This window comes from Patella vulgata, chromosome 9, assembly GCF_932274485.2.
Source record: "Patella vulgata chromosome 9, xgPatVulg1.2, whole genome shotgun sequence".
Classification (NCBI taxonomy): domain Eukaryota; kingdom Metazoa; phylum Mollusca; class Gastropoda; family Patellidae; genus Patella; species Patella vulgata.
Window position 1 is genome coordinate 38,463,733 of NC_065887.2, and position 8,656 is coordinate 38,472,388.

Here is an 8,656-nt window from a genome sequence, read left to right on the forward strand (position 1 = left end):
AATGATGCAATCGTAATTTTCTGTCACGTTTTTCGACACAATCTATCCTTGAACTCAGACCCTCTTTCCTGTTATTCTCACGCTATTACATAAACAATTAATTTTAAATAAACTCATACCATATCTAATATACTGACAATAGGGAATAATTTGTAAAGATCAAAAATGTTGTTTAACCCATCTTATTTCTCTATTCCTTGTCTATAAATTTAAAAACAATGTCGCAACGGCGATAGTGCTACACACGGACTTCCAAAAAGACGATATGTCACTGATCTACTGTCATTGATTGTTTGATTATAGACGGACATCTAGTTTCGTCTTCCCCTTTCTGGGATTTATTTTCTTGTAAATAAGGTTTTAGTTTGATTTTGACCCCTAAACTCAAATTACGTCATTGTTATACTGGCTCCCGCCACGCCTCGCTTTTAACGCAACGCCACCACGATCGCATAGCTTACAGTTACAGCTTGTCAGGTGCTAGGCCTGCTTAATACTTTTCGTCTGATTCCAGCGATTTCAAAAGATAGGTTGCCAGGCAACAAAACATACGCCCACAGCAGCTAAATCGTCCTAGCGGTCGTCAAGGGTTCTCGCATATTTATTCCTTTGTAGGTAATTGGGGGCCTTTACAAGACAGTTCCATACAGATCAGATTATAAATTTTGTCGTTTGAGGGTTTACAAGGTTCTACAAACTCTGGAAGTAATCTACTTTTTCGTTTTACTAATTTAAATAATGCATAGAAATTTCATACAGATCACATGATCACTTTTGTCATTCAAACGTTCACAATCGCCATAACTCTAGAAATTATTGACGAAAATTGCTGAAATTCAATAAACGTGTTTCACAAATTTAAATGATGCATATAAATTTCATACATATCGGATGATAACTATCATCAATCGAGCATTAACAAGGTTTAACAAAGTGAAACAAGGGCAATAACTCTAGAAGTAATTATTGTAAATTGCTGAAATTCAATAGGCTTCTCCATTTCACTAATCTAAATAATGCATATAAATTTCACAAAGATCGAATGATAACTTTTGGCGTAGGAGCGTTCACAAGGTTCAATAAAGTGAAACAAGGGCCATAACTCTAGACATAACGGAAATTGCTGCAATTCAATAGGCTTCTTTGATTCACCTATTTAAATAATGCATGTAAATTTCAGAAAGATCGGATGATAACTTTTGGAGTTATAGCGTTCACAAGGTTCAATAAAGTGAAACAAGGGCCATAACTCTAGACGTAATAAACGGAAATTGCTGAAATTCAATAGGATTCTTTGCCTCACTAGTTTAAATAATGCATATAATTTTCAGAAAGATCGAATGATAACTTTTGATGTTAGAGCGTTCACAAGGATCAATTAAGTGTAACAAGGGCCATAACTCTAGACATAATAAACGGAAATTGTTGAAATTCAATCGGCTTCTTCGTTTCAGTAACCTAAATAATGCATATAAATTTCAGAAAGATTGGATGATAACTTTTGACGTTAGAGCGTTCACAAGGATCAATAAAGTGAAACAAGGACCATAACTCTAGACGTAATAAACGGGAATTGCTGGAATTCAATAGGATTCTTCGTTTCAGCAATCTAAATAATGCATATAAATTTCAGAAAGATCGGATGATAACTTTTGACGTGAGAGCCTTCACAAGGATCAATAAAGGGCCATAACTCTAGACGTAATAAACGGAAATTGTCGAAATTCAATAGGCTTCTTCGTTTCAGTAATCTAAATAATGCATATAAATTTCAGAAAGATCGGATGATAACTTTTGGCGTTAGAGCGTTCACAAGGTTCAATAAAGTGAAACAAGGACCATAACTCTAGACGTAATAAACGGAAATTGCTGAAATTCAATAGGATTCTTCGTTTCACTAATTTAAATAATGCATGTAAATCTCAGAAAGATCGGATGATAACTTTTGGAGTTAGAGCGTTCACAAGGTTCAATAAAGTGAAACAAGGGCCATAACTCTAGACGTAATAAACAGAAATTGTTGAAATTCAATAGGCTTCTTCGTTTAACTAACTTAAATATTGCATATAAATTTCACAAAGATCGTATGTTAACTTTTGGCATTAGAGCGTTCACAAGGTTCAACAAAGTGAAACAAGGGCCATAACTCTAGACGTAATAAACGGAAATTATTGAAATTCAATAGGCTTCTTCATCTCACTCATGTAAACAACATATATCAATTTAATTTTAAAACAATTGGATGATAACTTTTGGCGTTAGAGCGTTCACAAGAAATTGTGTACGACGGACGGACCGACTGACGGAGGCTTCGGCAATATACGTCCACATTTCAATGTGGGCGTATAAAAATGACAGTGAACCAACCAAAGTGGGTAATCGTCTTACCGAAGCCATAAATGTACTGAACTAAAGAAGTGAATCGAAGGACAAAAACAATGATGAAATATCTTTACAAACACGATACAGTCGCTTCGCCATATTATACTCAGCCAAATTAAAAACTTGACACTGATGAATTTCAACAAAATTTTTTTTCTAGTAAGTCAAATAAATTTTAAAGTGTTTCTAACGATAGTAAGTAGTAAGAAGCCTTTAATTTCATAAAATTGTAAAGTCACGTGGATCACGTGACTTTTGAGCATATAAAGATGAAAAACCTGAAAAACACGTGCAAACACAAACTCGTGAGGTCAATCGATGCAAGTTTGCTTAAACTAAACACGCACACGTAACTTGAACTTGAAAACCAAATTAAAATTGTTATTTTCATCTTTGTTAGAAAATGCCGCGCCTTTCAAATGTAGAACGTCTACGTGCTATAGGTAGGCTCTATGCTGTTAAGTCTGTGGTCACTGTTGCAAGAGCCTTTAATTGTTCACGCCAGACAATAATTAATCTTAGAATGAGAGTGCTTCAAACTGGAACTATTGCCGACCGCCCAAGGGCGGGGGCGCCACGTGTGACGTCACTCCAGGAAGATCAAGCAATACGATTACGTCATCTTAGAAACAGATTTGTCACTGCAACCTCCACAAGTAGAGAGATGTTCGGTGGAAGGGTAACTGCACAAACTGTTCGAAATCGCTTGCAGACTGCTGGTCTTCGAGCTCGGACGCCCTATAATGGACCAATATTGATACCTCTTCATCGCCATAACCGACTTGTGTGGGCCACACATAAGATTTACTCAAAGACAGTGGAATTCGGTTGTCTTTGGTGACGAATCTCGATTCACTTTGAGATTTGCTGATGGCAGGGCCCGAGTGTACCGCAGACGAGGTGAACGTTACGCTCAAGTATGCGTCAGAGAAGTTGACCGATTTGGTGGCGGCAGCGTCATGGTTTGGGGTTCTTTTTGTGCACATGGACGTTCTCCTATTGTTGTTGTCCAAGGGAACTTAAATGCTGTCCAGTACAGGGATCAGATTTTGCAACCTGTTCTTCTTCCGTTTATGCAGAGACATGGGCCTGGACTAACATTTCAACAAGACAATGCTGGACCACATACAGCAATTGCTACCCAGAATTTTTTAAGAAATGCCGGTGTCGGAATCCTGGATTGGCCATCGCTTAGCCCCGACCTTAATCCTATTGAAAACATCTGGGACGAACTGGGCCGATTGTTCTCCAAGTCTGTGAATTTCATTTTGGGGGGTACTGTGACATCACGAACGTTATCAATGTGAAGGACTTTCGGCGAGACGTATTCTTGCTTTCTGTTGATGTCAAGGTCGTCTGTGCACAACATAACACTAAAATAGTTGCCTTAAACCAAATATTAAAAATCTAGTCCCAAAAATCCCGAGTGTCAAGTTTTTAATTTGGCTGAGTATGTAAACGTATGCGTTGCTGTACACTCTGACCAACACCGTAAAGTTGCCTCAGGCAAATATATAAAATATGATCTGTATAAATAATATTGTTTAAAGGGTACCATCCACAGAGACCTGTAACGATGGATGGCGAGAAATATAATCTGGTGATGATCAGTATCGGTAGGTGTCGTGCACATATCAGGTATACCACTTCCCATTTATTGAATTTGCTAAAAGGTCGAGTAACATTAATTAAGTTAAATATTTAAATATACACCGTCTGTTTGTTATTGTACCATAAATGGTAACTGGTAATATACCTTGAACGCCGAGTGTGAATTTTACTTCTTTAATACAAGCAACGCATGAACGAAAAATAGAAGTCCTACAAGTTATCACATCACTAGTACAGCATACAGGAACATACAATATAGAGGCATAACGGCTTCAGAGGCTTCCATCACCTCCGTTCGCTTCATCCCATACTTCTACTAAAGACTAATTATAGTGATTAGTATTAGACAATCACCAATAAGCTATAATAAATATATTAAAACCTGTAATTAATATGAGAAATGAAATGATATTGTCTATAACATTATGACAAGACATTGACGTGATATCTCAATAACAAAATTAAATAAAATAGCAGTAAATATATAAACAATTATAGATTGAATACATACGTGTGACATAAACAATTATAGCTTGAATTAATAGACGTGTGATATGTAAACAATTATAGATTGAATTAATATACGTGTGACATATAAACAATTATAGATTGAATTAATATACGCGTGACATATAAACAATTATAGATTGAATTAATATACTTGTGACATATAAATAATTATAGATTGAATTAATATACGTGTGACATGTAAACAATTATAGATTGAATTAATATATGCGTGACATATAAATAATTATAGATTGAATTAATATATGCGTGACATATAAAGAACTATAGATTGAATTAATATACGCGTTACATATAAAGAACTATAGTTTGAATTAATATACGTGTTACATATAAAGAACTATAGTCTGAATTAATATACGCGTGACATATAAACAATAGATTTAACCAACAAGAACTACGGACGTGTATAGTACGGGAGCGTGTAGGGGTTATGCAAAATTTTGTAAAAGATCTCGAAATCCCTCGATCCTATGATATTTTCTCGAAATTTTCTCAAGATCACAATTTAATGTTTTTGAGATCCCCTGATAATTTTCCAAAAATTGCTCCATCCTGTGTTAAAGATGTCGGGAATTCTAGTTTACATTCTCAGGATATTGACATCCTGTGTAAAATTTATTTCTGGAGATCTCGAGTTAATATTATCGAGATCTTGATAACTTTGAAAAGAAATACTTCCAAAATTCTCTGGTGTTAACAGGAAATTATTGAGAAACGGGTAGATGGAAAGATGGACACTGATGAAAATAGATAGAGATAATCCACTTTTTTCATACCAAAACTGAAAAGAAACTGTATTCTCCATGAAATTGATGGACCTATAAACTTCAAAACCTATAGAAAATGGTTAAAATCGATAGGGTTCACAGTCTTATGGTCCCAATGCTTCACATCAAATTTTAAAAAAAACCTATCGTCTTAACAATAGCTTTGAATTTGAAACTTTGAATTGCAAACTTGATTCTTAAATTTCAATTTAATGTGTGGGTGACGTTTTATTGATAATGTCATTTTTTTGTATGGTTTTCAGACCATATTTTTAAAAAAGAATAAAGCTAGGAATTTGACCCGGCGATTTTGAATTACAGCTTTCTTGGATACAGCGGCAGTGAAACTGCATTGAGTTTCGCAGTCAAAGGCGTCATACCTTTCGGGGGTCAGTTGCATAATTATGTATGAGAGCATTGTAATAGCAATAGATCAAGAATGTAAAATCGTTGGACAAAAGAAAATCGATAGACTTTATTGACACGTGGCTCAAATGCTTTGCCACTAATTTTGTAAAAAAAAATCTTGACAAAGTCTGGCCGTTCACAAGGTTTACGGGAAAATAGGAATAACACCATAACTGAAAGCCAAGGAACGCTTCAAATCTATAAGGTTCATTCTCTAGTGGCAACAATACCTAAACAAATCTAACTTCTATCGCGTTGATCAATAGGGTTCCCAATCTCATGACCTAAATGCTTCACACCAGATTTGAAAGATAGCCAAGCAAATCGTGGAAATACGCCAACACAGCAGCTATATCTCAAAAGGCGATTATCCAAAAGAAAACCTTGGCTGAAATAATATTAAAATTCAACATTGATCAATTTCAATCAATATTGGTGTTGTTATCTTGTGAAACTATATGATCCTAATATCCAATATTTAAGGCATAATTAAAAACATTTTATAATCAATAAACGAGTCGCGTAGCCTATGGTTTTGGCTGCCATTTTGTAATAAACAAATAGAAACATATCCTACAAGAGAATGTGGAAGTAATTAGAAAAGGCTGATTCACAAACGACAAAATAATAATCTAAAAAGCGTGTAGAGTGCACTAAGCAGGCGTTAACGACTGCCGTTTAATTTGAACTGTTCACGTATTTTACCGAACCTAATTGGTAAGAAATTACAACATTTGTTTTAAAAATTGAATATAAATCACTTTACATACATTCATATTACATCAATATGTGCTTTTAGAACAATTTCTATTTTTTTCAAGGTCTCAAAATACAAAGCCACACGCCCTTTAACATGATCTCATTCCACCCGTTGCGACTGATGTGTACCACTATAAATGTGTCCATCTGTTATCGCTGAATATTCGTTCTGCCGTAAATATTTTGAAACAAACTTGAAATTAAATGCAAAATAATTATTATATTAATAATAATAATTCCCCTCGACACTTCGCCACACCCACCTATGGTTATTTCAGCAGTTAATGGAGGAGTTAGAGAACAATTCTTGTCAAATTAAATCAGATACATGTACAAAAACAACAACATGTACCATATTTAGTACCAATACCACAATCCTCAGCCAAATAATACAAAATAATACAAAGACACTACACTGAATCCTCCCAGGATCACGCTGATAACACCGTTAGATCAATCTAGACATTTTGTTAAACATACATTATTCAACAGCTGAATCTGCCTATTGCAGTTCTTTCTTTAGGCCTGAAATGCTATCTAAATTATTAATTAGACATTAATTAACTTATCCAGACCAACGCTCATGGATGATTAAATCAAGAAATGGATACTCGAGACTATGTTTTTTATCATACCGACTTTAGTAATGATGATCGAGGCTAGGCCTAAAATTGAATTACTAAATTCTCGGTTCAAAGTGGATCAATTTGACTGAAATTTTCAGCCAATTGCCTTTACATCATCTAGTTTTTAACCATTATAATGAGAACTGCCAACTCTTCATCTTATCTCCCATAATGTATCTTTAATAAACAAAAGTTCAAATATTTAACCCTAATTATCCTGCGATTTGATATTTAAGATTAAATTGAAGTCACAGTGGCTAAGTGAGTAAGGTGCTGGCTCGCTAGCCTGGAGATCATTGCTACGATAGATGCATAACAAAGATTTCAAAAAACGGAAGAGACGAAAGCAAAAGGAAAACACGAGTTATCCTTCTACATGTATGTTAAATGGCTGTAACATAACAGGCTGTAGCTTTTTGCTCAACATTCCGTTGATTCCAATCTTTATATCCACAATGGGGACGGCATCTGGCAATCTCCTCATCATAATTTTGTAGGGGGTTGGCCATTTAGATTTTTTTGCTACGAGGATTTGATGTTGACTGTTGTGAAAATCTCACTTCCAACACAAGGATTGCTCTGTAGAAAGACACTTTACCTTCCCTATCCCTCCGCTGTAATATCATCGGTATTATCCAAAACTGCTATGAAATTGTCAATTTGATCCCTTTTCTCCAATTCTAGATCAAAAAGCCAACCCAAAAAATGCAGGAAGAGGGAAGAAAACAATTAAGGAAACAATTGCCAATTTATAACTCGCACTACATCATGAAATCAAGGGAAATAATTACTAGTCTTAGTCCATATAACTGTCTGAAGTGACGAGTGATAACAGATACACGGGCGAATTTCTGCTCACTAATAATTCCTTCGAAGACCAAAAGTTATTATATGAGACTGTGAGAGTATATCTGACCTTTCAGAAAAGTAATTGACTGTCACTAGATAAAAGAAAACGAGTAAAATAGAAATATTTCGTACATTCCCTTGTTTTTATTCAATCTATACTCAATAAAAACATGGTAATGCACGCACTTGTTCTATTTTTCTCGTTTTCTCTTATCTAGTGACAGTCAATTATATTTTTTGAATTGTCAGATATCCTCCCTCATCAATCCCAACTGTCAAGAGATCTTTCAAATATACACCAACATGTACACAGAACAATTATTAAAATCAAAATGACGCACCATGTTCAAATAACCATAATGTTTATATCTCGAGCTTCATACGTAAGCCATACTGTGAAAATGATTTAGATTTTAAGCCGATATCACTTCGGTGGAAGCGGACGTTCAATAAAGCTACTTCACACATAAATGAATTTAACTATCTTATTTCAAGGTTGTTGTTAAAATGTTTCAAGACAAAGAATATTCAGAAAGGACCAATTTACAGTGGTGGCATTTCTAACTCCATTGATGCTATTGCTGAAGTGCTGTTTTCTGGGGGTTGCAGTTTATCCCAACACTAACGACGATAACTCGGAATAAATAATTAATAAACGAATGTCCAGAACTAGCTAACGGTCAAAATGGTAAAATGTTAATATTTTGTCTTTAATATTGGATA